This window comes from Neolamprologus brichardi, chromosome 3 (assembly GCF_056152115.1).
Source record: "Neolamprologus brichardi isolate AB-2024 chromosome 3, ASM5615211v1, whole genome shotgun sequence".
In the NCBI taxonomy this organism is placed as follows: domain Eukaryota; kingdom Metazoa; phylum Chordata; class Actinopteri; order Cichliformes; family Cichlidae; genus Neolamprologus; species Neolamprologus brichardi.
The window spans coordinates 56,163,177-56,174,617 of NC_142106.1; the positions used below are offsets into that span (position 1 = coordinate 56,163,177).

Here is an 11,441-nt window from a genome sequence, read left to right on the forward strand (position 1 = left end):
ATCTAAGTGAGAACACGAGCCTTTAAAAAGTCCCAGTGGGTGCAGTCAAAGCAGTCCCTCAGTCCCAGTATAGAGTCTTTGGTCCAGACTGGAACAACTGTGTGCCCAGGTTGAGCTCTCTTCAGTCCTGTGACCTGACAGTCCCAGATGGGCCATCACATCACATTTAGAAGCTCCCTTAATGGAGCCACAACACATGTCCAATATTTAGTCTGTCTTGTTGGACAAACTGGAAGAAATGATTCAAGGACTTAGTCACAGAACAAGATTCAAATCTCCAAAATCCAACTGGCTGCATCAGGACATATAGTCTGAAACTCTGCACAGTTTCCTGTTTGAAGCTGCTTCCTGTTGGCTTCAGCTGTTTGGAGTTTCCATTTTCTAAACTTCTACATTCTGAACCTTCTTCAGCTCTGAACAGATGATGAAACACTGAATGATTTCAAGCTCACACTTTGTCTAATAAACTTACATCTTTCATTCTTTATACAGATTGAGTGTCTGTGGTTTGTCAGAGATCAGCTGTGAATATCTGGCAGCAGCACTGAAGTCCAACCCCTCCCATCTGAGAGAGCTCGACCTGAGAGGAAACAACGTGCAGGATAAAGATGTGAAGCAGCTGTCTGATCTTCAGCAGAGTCCAGACTACAGACTGGAGACTCTGATGTAAGTAGAGTGATGGAGTGAGTGGGTGGTGCTGTCAGCAGTATTGTACTAAACACAGTCAGTATGAAACAAAGATCCAGTGTTTCCTGTAAAGCTGCAGCTTCTCAGTGAAGCTGTGAGAGGAGAACGGTGACAGGCTTCAAGATTGGACACAAACACTTCCTGTTTCTGACCTTTATGGTCACCATAGTAATGGCTGACACGCTCTGATCAAACACTGTCAACAGCCTATCAGCTCTCTGAACAAAGCAGCACGCAGACCAATGACTGCATTCATTTCCAAGTTTAAAGCAGTGAAGAACACAGTCTGTAGGTGAGGAAGAATTTAGTGAGAGCAGATGTTTGGATGGAATTCCCTCCGTTAACAGCTGGAACCGTCCATCTGGATTGTTGGGCTTGTTGTTGGGGTTCCTACAGAGTTCAGAGTGAACACACCAAGGTTATTCTAATGAATGAAAGTCCAAACTCAAACTAGGAGGGAAAAACATTTTCATCAACTTCAATAAAAAGCCAAAGATTAGAAAAAGTGAAGCAACAATGAGTCCTAGTACAGTCCCAGCACTGAAGTCCCTGCTGCTCTTTATACTGGATGTGCTGCATCACTGACTGACAGCTGATGAAGAGTCTCTGGAAACACTCGTTTATCTCCTCTGCTCTTCCTCTTTCTCTCTGCAGGTGGAGGTGATGATGGTAAAAAGGACGGTGTGTGTGCTGAGAGAGGAGGAGCTGTGTCCTGATGAGCTTGTGTGTAGAGACGCTCTGACTGGGCCATGTTACTGGGAGGTGGAGAGGAGAGCTTCATCCAGCAGTCACTGACAGAGGAATGAGAAGAAGTGCAGATGACTGTCAGTGCTGCAGAGTGAACTGCTCTGAGAACAGCTCTACTGTCAGACACAATGTAGAGTCTAGCATCATCCCTGTGTGTCCCTCTGGATCTGACAGAGGATCATCAGTGTATCTGGACTGCTCTGCTGCTGCTCTGTCCTTCTACAGTCTCTGCACAGTCTCTGTCTGACTCTGGCTTCAGATCCTCCTGGATCAAACTCACCTGGAAAGACTTTCAAATTCAAATTCAAATTTTATTTGTCACACACACAACCATACCCAGTATGACATGAGGTGAAATGCTTGTAGCTGTGCAATGCCTGACCATTAAATGACAGTGGTTTTACAGTATTTACAATTTACAGGTTATTACAAAATCTACAGATTTAACTTAGAAATTTACAGTAAAAATGTGCAAATAGCAGAAAGAGATTATAAGGAAGTGTACATGAAGAAAAACCAGAGTTTGTGTGGTGATGTGGTGTGTGTGGGAGGGTTCAGTCCTACACCTGGTTCACGCCGCAATGTATTGCGCCATTTTCAGGGTCCACAAATCAAAACAAACGCACCGTGTTGGACCGATGACGAGAAGAAACATGCTTAAAAGCAGCTCAAAAGAAAAAGGACAGTATAGAGACCGATTGCGTCCAGAGGCGATGCAGCAGCACTTGAAAAAAATTAGAGTACATCGCAAATCTGGACCCATATGAAATATGGCAGTGGAGTAAAGACCCAGACGACTTACCGCCACTGTCCTACCCTGATATCTTCACGTATCTTGTTTTTGGAGTAAGCGCTTACACTGCGAACCAGTTTCGTAATTACAAGTCACTGGAGGTGCACATCTAATTTACAAACGGCTGGGTGCAAGATTTGGCTATTTTCAAGCTGTGAGTACGTCGTCATTCATACGAAGGTAAGTCAGCTGGAGTGCATCGAGTGTAATAGCCAATGTCCACCCCCTCACCATAATTAATGTTATACATTTATCATTGAACTGCTAAAATATCATTATCATATCATGTGCCCATAATTGTAAAGTAGATGCAAACTAACACATTGATAATCGGGCAAATTATTACTTAACACTAATTTGTGTCCTCCGTGTCTCATTGAATTTATCGTCTTTACATCAACCTTGTCCTTGTATGTTCCACGTACTGCACTCCCAAAGATTGAATGAACCTGCATTACGGCCATGGGTAATTGTAAGCACCACGGGGAAGGTCGAAGCCGCACACTGCACCTGTATGGCCGGAGTTGCGGAGACCTGCACCCATGTCGCTGCACTTCTGTTTAAAGTGGAGGCAACAGTGCGGATCCGTGGCACAAAGACTGTCACAGATGAACCAGCCTACTGGGTTTTGCCGGGGAACACAACCAAGATACAGCCAGAGGTTGGCCATAACATTGACTTTTCATCTTCAGCAGCACAAAAAAAAACTCTTGATGAAAATATAAACGGACCGTCTGTGGTGAAAGGCAGAAGAAGCCGACCTTCAAAAAGAAAGATTCCTTCTGCTACATTTGAGGAGTTGTCACCAGTTTTAGACACATTTAAAAAACACAATAAAGCAGTGTGTTTGTCTGGATTGGAGAAATACTACACATCACACACTGTACAGTCATCCACATTACCACTGGCGTGTTTGCACAACACAGGTGCACAGTCCCTTGGCCTTACCGAGCTACAACTGCACTGTGTAAAGTACCTAAATGCAGCAAAAGTTACTGAAGAACAGGCAGAAGCTATTGAGGTACGCACAAGACTACAACACAAGAGCCCTCAATGGTATGTGTGACGTGCTGGGAGAATCACAGCTTCAATGATGCACGCTGTGTTTGCCACCACTGTAGAAAAACCCACCATTACTGTGGTTAATCGTGTTTGCTACCCTGTTAACTCTGTCTATAATGTGCAAACAACTTGGGGACTGGAGCATGAACAGGACGCTTGACACGCCTACACCCAGAAAATGTCAGCGTGTCACAAAAACCTACAGGTCCATATGTGTGGTTTTCTTGTTAACACGGCTTTTCCTGAAGTAGGAGCATCTCCTACTTCAGGAAAAGCCGTGTTAACGGATGACCTGTTAGCTGTTTGACAACTACTCTTTCAAGGATTTTTGATATGAAAGGAAGGTTGGAGATTGGCCTATAATTAGCTAAGACTGCTGGGTCTAGAGATGGCTTTTTGAGTAAAGGTTTAACTGCAGCCACCTTGAAGGCCTGTGGTACATAGCCGATTATTAGAGATAGGTTGATCATATATAAGATCGAAGAATTAATCAATGGCAGGACTTCTTTGAGCAGTTTTGTAGGAATGGGGTCTAAAAGACACGTTGATGGTTTGGAGGAAGTAATTATTGAAGTTAACTCAGAAAGATCGATTGGAGAAAAAGAGTCTAACTTAACATCAATGGAACTAAGAGTAGCTGTAGATAATATTACATCTGTGGGATGATTATTGGTAATTTTTTCTCTAATGATAAAAATTTTATTTGTGAAGAAGTTCATGAAGTCATCACTAGTTAACGTTAAAGGGATGGTTGGCTCAAAAGAGCTCTGACTTTTTGTCAGCCTGGCTACAGTGCTGAAGAGAAACCTGGGGTTGTTCTTATTTTCTTTGATCAGTGATGAGTAGTAAGCTGTTCTGGCTTTGCAGAGGGCTTTCTTATAAAGCAACAAACTATTTCTCCAGGCTAAATGATGATCCTCTAAATTTGTGACACGCCATTTCCTCTCCAGATTACGAGTCATCTGCTTCAGGGTACGTGTTTGAGAATTATACCACGGGGTCAGGTACTTCTGATTAGAGACCTTAGTTTTCACCGGAGCTACAGTATCCAGAGTCGTACGTAGTGAGGAGGTGAAATTATTAACAAGATAATCGACCTCTGTTGGGGTAGCGTTCAGATAGCTGCTCTGCTCTGTGTTGGTACAGGGCATTGACGATGATAACAGTGGCTGGATTATATTCTTAAACTTAGTTACAGCGCTTTCAGAAAGACATCTACTTTGATAAAGTCCACTCTCCACTGCTGCGTAATCAATTATTGTAAATGTAAATGTTATCAAGAAATGATCAGACAGGAGAGGGTTTTCAGGAAACACTGTTAAATGTTCAGTTTCTATGCCATATGTTAAAACAAGATCTCGAGTGTGATTAAAGTGGTGGGTGGGTTCTTTTACATTTTACACAACCAATTGAGTCTAACAACAGATTAAATGCCAAGTTGAGGCTGTCATTTTTAGCATCAACATGGATGTTAAAATCACCCACAATAATTATTTTATCTGAGCTCAGAACTAAATCAGATATAAAGTCTGAGAAATCAGACAGAAACTCTGTGTAAGGCCCAGGTGGACGATAGATGATAACAAGTAAGACTGGTTTCTGAGTTTCACAGCTGGGGTGGACAATGTTAAGCATCAGGCTTTCAAATGAATTAAAAGTCTGTCTTGGTCTTTCATTAATTAATAGACTGGTGTGAAAAATTGCTGCCAAACCGCCCCCTCGACCTGTGCTTCGAGATTTCTGGTAGTTAGAATGACTCGGGGGTGTTGATTCATTTAAACTAACATAATCATCCTGCTGCAACCAGGTTTCTGTAAGGCAGAGTAAATCAATTTGTTGATCAATTATTAAGTCATGTACTAACAGAGACTTGGAGGAGAGAGACCTAATATTTAATAATCCACATTTCACTGTTTTACTCTTTGGTTCAGATGTGGATACTGTATTGTTCTTTCTTTGTAAATGTTTAAGTTGTTTGTTGCTGGTTTTTAGTTTGTTTTTTGTCTTTTTGGAAGCAGACACAGTCTCTATGGAGATGGGTTTTTGGGGGGGTAGCAGGAGGAGAGAAGCTGCAGAGAGGCGTGTAAGACTGCAACTCTGCTTCCTGGTCCCAACTCTGGATAGTCATGTTTTGAGGGGTTTAATAAATTTGTCGATATTTCTAGAAATGAGAGCTGCTCCATCCAAAGTGGGATGGATGCCATCTCTCCTAACAAGACCAGGTTTCCTCCAGAAGGTTTGCCAATTATCTATGAAGCCCACATCATTTCTGGGACACCACTCAGGCAGCCAGCAATTTAAGGAGAACATGCGGCTAAACATGTCACTCCTGGTCTGATTGGGGAGGGGACCAGAGAAAACTACAGAGTCCGACATTGTTTTGGCAAAGTTACACACCGATTCAATATTGATTTTAGTGACCTCCGATTGGCGTAACCGGGTGTCATTACTGCCGACGTGAATTATGATTTTACTGAATTTACGTTTACCCTTAGCCAGCAGTTTAAAATTCCTTCAATGTCGCCTGCTCTGGCCCCTGGAAGACAATTGACTATGGTTGCCGGTGTCTCTAACTTCACATGTCTCAGAACAGAATCACCAATTACCAGAGTTTGACCCCCAGCGGGTGTGTCACCGAGTGGGGAAAAACGGTTAGACACATGAACGGGTTGATGGTGTACCTGGGGCTTCTGTTTAGGACTATGCTTCCTCCTCACCGTTACCCAGCCGCCTTCTTTCCGCAGCTGCTTGGGATTTGCCGGGGAACAGCTAGCGGGGCCTACGCTATCTTCGGCTGCACCAGCTACAGGGGCCTGGCTAGCTAAGGGTGAGAGAAGGGTGCAAAGCCGAGTCTCCAGATCAGTAATCCTGGCCTCCAGAGCTGCAAATATGCTACATTTGTTACAGATATCATTACTGCTAAAGGAGGCCGAGGAGTAACTAAACATCTGACACAATGAGCAAGAAAGTGCAGAAGGGACAGGTGAAGTAGCCATGGTGCTAACGGGTCGGCTACGAGCTAAGCTAGCGAAACAGTACAGAGACAGTGAGTGAATACTTTGGCTATAAATTAGGTAGTGAGTACGCAGAAAGTGTGCTTCGGATGAAGCACGTGAAGATTATACTGTGAAAAAAAGAATGTATTTAAAAGTTGTTAATTAAACTGCTAAGCAAATAAGCTACTCAGAAACACCACTGTGTTTGAGCAGGAACAGGAAGCGATACTATACCACAGAGCGAGCGAACACCAAGTGACAGCGCCACCGACAGGACAGGAGCCAAACACAAACACAACGAACGAGCGAACACAAACTTGGAGTAATTAGGACCCTACACCACCGGGCAGAACATGTTCCCTCTAAGCCTGAAGGGAAAAAGAAGGAACACACACATGTAAAGGAAGCACTCAAAACGTGCAGCTATCCTAAATGGGCATTCTTAAAGTCAGCAAAGAGGCACAGAAAAGAAGATCAGACACCAGCGAGGGAGGATAAGAAGGACAGACGCAACAACATTGTCATCCCCTATGTAGCCGGTGTATCAGAGAAACTCAGGAGGGTTTTCTCCAAGCATGACATCCCGGTGTACTTCAGACCCAGCAACACACTCAGACAAAAACTGGTTCACCCGAAAGACAAAACGCCAAAACACAGACTTAACAATGTGGTGTATGCTGTACAGTGCAGCGAGGAATGCCCAGACCTCTACATTGGAGAGACCAAACAGCCACTTCACAAGCGCATGGCACAACACAGAAGAGCCACCTCCACTGGACAAGATTCAGCTGTCCATCTGCATCTTAAGGATAAAGGACACTCTTTCGAGGATGCCAATGTTCACATTTTGGACAGAGAGGACAGATGGTTTGAAAGAGGAGTGAAAGAAGCCATCTATGTCCACTGTGAGCGACCATCTTTGAACAGAGGCGGTGGTTTACGACACCAACACTCTGCCATCTATAATCCAGTTTTGAGATCCCTTCCCAGACGCCTTAACGCCCACTCACACCCTGGGACATCTGACCTCAGGAATTCGCATGATAAGGTGGGGCCAGGTTTCACAATGAACTCACCCGAAACTCTGGCTGATTGGGACCCACACCCAGTTCCACACCATGGCTCAGGCAATTAGAGGATCATCAGGGGGTCCTTTTGTCCCTCTGTGGGGGGACACTCCCACCAGGTTTATATCTGGGACTCTCCACCATTTGACCTTAGAACTGAAGAAGCCTCTCGGATGAGAGGTGAAACGTCTTCAAGTAACTTAAAGAAGTCCAGATGCTTTTCTTTGCAAGCTCCTTTGACTACGATGACCTGGATGACTGAGAACCTTCACAGACATTTGGAAATGCGACAGTTTCTTTTAATGCTGGTAGAAAAGCTTTTACGTTGTCAATCACGGACATTAAAATAGCGAAACAAGTAAGACCAGTGTAATATTTCACTTTTTCTGTGTCACCCTTTAAAAGTTGTTCATTCATCTCTGCCTTGTCCAACAGTGATTTAAGCTTTCTGTTCTCCTCCAGCAGCCAGTTTATTTCTGCTCTGCTCTGTACACAGCGCACACAATCATTTGTCGGTCTTTGATCTTCTGTTTGTATCTCTCTCAGATCACCATTTTCTACATTTGCACCCACTTCCTCTGCCTCTACATGTCAAACACAGGCCCTCAGCCAAAATCACAGGGTTGTTATGGTGTTGCTCTTCTGTCGTATCCATCTCTGGCTGCTCTTCTGCCGTAACTTCTGCTGAGGCCTCACCTGCACACTCTTTTGCTCCACTATGAAAGCCTGTCCAACGCAAAGAGTGCAAACACAGAAGGAAATTTTTAAACAGTTTACACATTAAGGCCGTATGAATCCTGCAAAATGTATGTGTTGATTGCCGGACACTAAGAGCAACTTTTAAAATGAGGGATTGTGGTTGAAGGTGGGGTTGTTGTTTACCTCCAACTACTGCTTTTTGTTGTTGCCGTTGCGTTCGCCGTCTGTGATGGTCTGAATGTGACGTTCGGATTTCGGAGTGCCCCATGTGTAACGTTGGTACCCAGTCTGGATTTGTTTGATCCATTTCATAGGCAGGCTTCCCTACAGTTGTGCGAATCGTTACATAGCACGTTTGTCTGCACAGTCACTCAATTCCATGTTTGTTCACAATTTCTATAACCTCCGAGAGCCACAACGATAATATTATTAAGCTATAAAGAGTGATATGAACATATATAGAACTTACCAGAGTGAAAATGTCTGGAGCACCAACAGATATTTGGAGATGGAAGAGAACTGGATATCAGCTCGTCTCACAGCTGCTATCCAGGCTAGACGCCTTCGTTTGGTAACATACGATACACGAGCTCCCTGATGTTGCTTCTAGGTTGGGAAAGAATAAAAAGACAAACCCTTTTTAAGCGTATTCTCTTGCCGGTTGTGCGATTGAACATTGCAGCCGACCACACAGCAAGTACGAACCATGGCTGTTGTGTGTGCCTTCACTCCTTTTTCGCTTGTGCTTTGTTTAGACTCGGAAAATGGCGCATCAGGCCAAAATCCTTTCCACGCCCACCCCCATGACATCACACTCCAAAGCCAAAGAGATTGACAGACCACGTGACTTTCGCGCATTGCATGCCGGGTACGTGTGGCAACAACACAAAGACACTGCATCAAACACTAGCATTTCCAACACCGGTAATCATTAATTCTGCGGTTTTAATCCCTACTTGTATTTTATTTACCCCCGAAACAGTTATGTACAAAACGACGAAGAACTCAGCAGGTCCGTACAAAGACAGACTTGACGAAAAGGCAAGAAAAAGTACGAGGACAAAATCAAAGGAGTGAAAGGGTCAGACCCATACGAGCATACAGAGTGGAATAAGCATGTTAGCGTGCTGCCCAACTTTCATCACGCAAATATTTATTATTATATGATCCTGAGTGAAGTGTGAGTGCATACACTCACAAAATGTTTAGTAACTTCAGATCCCTGCAACAAGCCCTGGTCCAATTTACTTTGGTGATTTGGACTATTCCATTTCACCGCTGTTGTTACATTTTTTTCTTTATCTCCTGTAAAGGCCAACACAATCTATTTGTTGTTTCAGGTTGTAGTATTACACAACATTTTCAGATCTAATAGAAAAAAAAGAGTGTTTTGTAATTCATTCAATTTTTCTTTATTTATAAATGGCATTATTGTTTCATTCTATTATAGAATCTTACAAGAAAGAGGCAAAATTGTATTCCATCGTGCTTTATTAGCTGCTCGGTGAAATACAAATCAACAATGAAGAAAAAAAACATACTGCAAAACAGTTATTCATCCCTTGCTTGCTTCAATACAACCCTTGGGCACATATATGCGGGACGTTTCGTGGCTGTTTTGATATCGCTCTCTCTCTCTTAACCGATCAAATCTCGCTGTGGTAGAAGCTTTACACTCGGTATGACCCAGGTTGATAGAGGGTGCACAGTCTGGATCGCATTCCAGCATTTTGTAGGCTGGTTTTTCTATAAAACACATCAAAAAATTGGCAAACATTAACCCACAAAGCCACAGTGAACAAAGCAGCATAGCGCAATAAATTCAATTCAAATCAATATAAGACTTATTTGTAACCTACATCAACAATTATGTTATGATAAATTATGTAATAACTACAACAGAAGACTTACCTTTGTGCAAATGCTTGGAGCAGACTAACATGTGAGCTGGAGTGTTCTGGGACGTTATATTTGGTCTTCGAATGGCTGCAATCCAGGCCATCCGTTGGCTCTTTGTTATTTCGGAAATGTGGCTTAAACAATTTCTCTTCCATGATGTAATCCAATAACAACCAATCTGTCATGCGACTGGCTATTGCAGTTAATAATACAACAGCTTCTTCCTATTTTTTGTGTTTCTTTTTATCGCTGTGTGACTGTTTTCATGTGAAAGCCTGCGTGCGCTAATACCGCTTGCCTCTCGTTCCCAGAATCCTTTGCGGTTTTACCCCTGAATGACGTAACATTTTCAATCTTTGATCTTACTGATGTTGAACTTTATTTAATTCATAAAGTTAGTTAGTCGAGTTTCCAACTGCCCCGTAAAAAGACGGAATCGTCCCGCATTGAGAGAAAATATTACACGTTTTGTGTTGAGGTGAAAAGGAACAGTTTGTCTAGCATGACGGAGTTTTCATCAGCATTGTTGTAGCAAACTTTATTTTATTTATAAGTTAGTAGAGTTGTCAACCGTCCTGTAAAAAGACGGAATCGTCCCGCATTCAGAGAAAATTGAGCTGAAAAGGAACAGTTTGTCCCGGACTTCAGCTAGAATGGAAAAAGACACAAAGCTGGATTTATTCTGTTGTTATGCTGCACAGCTGCCTCTTCTTCTCTCATTCTCTCCCTCTCCTGTTTCTACTTCAATCATGAAACTGATCAGTGATCAGCTGATCGGCTTTTCTCTCTTGTTTGTTTATCACCCACTTTGCGCCAGAAAGAGGAAACCAGCGGATGTCGCGCTAAACTTGATCAGCTGTTGTTATAATTTATTTAATCTTAATTTCTAGTGTCAGCTGATGTTTTCTGGAGCCACAGCTGTAAAAGCTGCTGGTCATGATGTCGGTTTGGATATGTGGTGAGAGGGAAACATGAAGATGAAACCAGGAGATGTCCTTACTGAATCATCAGAGCTGAACAGATGATGGAGAAACAGGTTTACCTTTTAGGTGACATGAATGAGTTGAAGGGAAGTTATGAACTGTTTCTGAGAGACAAATAACACCAGGATCCTTTTTTTATGTAGCTGACAGCTGGTAACTGTGCAGGGGCGGGTCTAGCAAAGTTATGCCAGGGGGGCAGGTGGGGCATTAACAGGGAAAGGGGGGCACAAAGAAATACTTTTCTTTGTTATTCTCATTTAAAATTTCTCGCTTTTATTAAATAATTATCTGAAGCTTACAACCAAAGTTTTTATCTGATGTAAAATGTATAGAAATCAGACATATAACATCGAAGCAGCTGGAATCCACAGCTGTGCGTGTTCATGGAGCTGCATTTTCACCTGCTGGACATCACTACCTGACAAGTTTAACCATCTTCACAACATTGCAGAGGCCTTATTGACAGTATTTGGCTCTACATATCTGTGAGCAGATTTTCTCTCACATA

The 11,441-nt window shown here is 42.9% G+C and overlaps 1 pseudogene; it reads left to right on the forward strand.

The window, feature by feature from the left end:
- The first annotated feature begins 2,639 nt into the window (after window positions 1-2,639).
- Window positions 2,640-3,596, forward strand: LOC148105921 (uncharacterized; annotated as a pseudogene).
- Window positions 3,597-11,441: the final 7,845 nt, after the last annotated feature.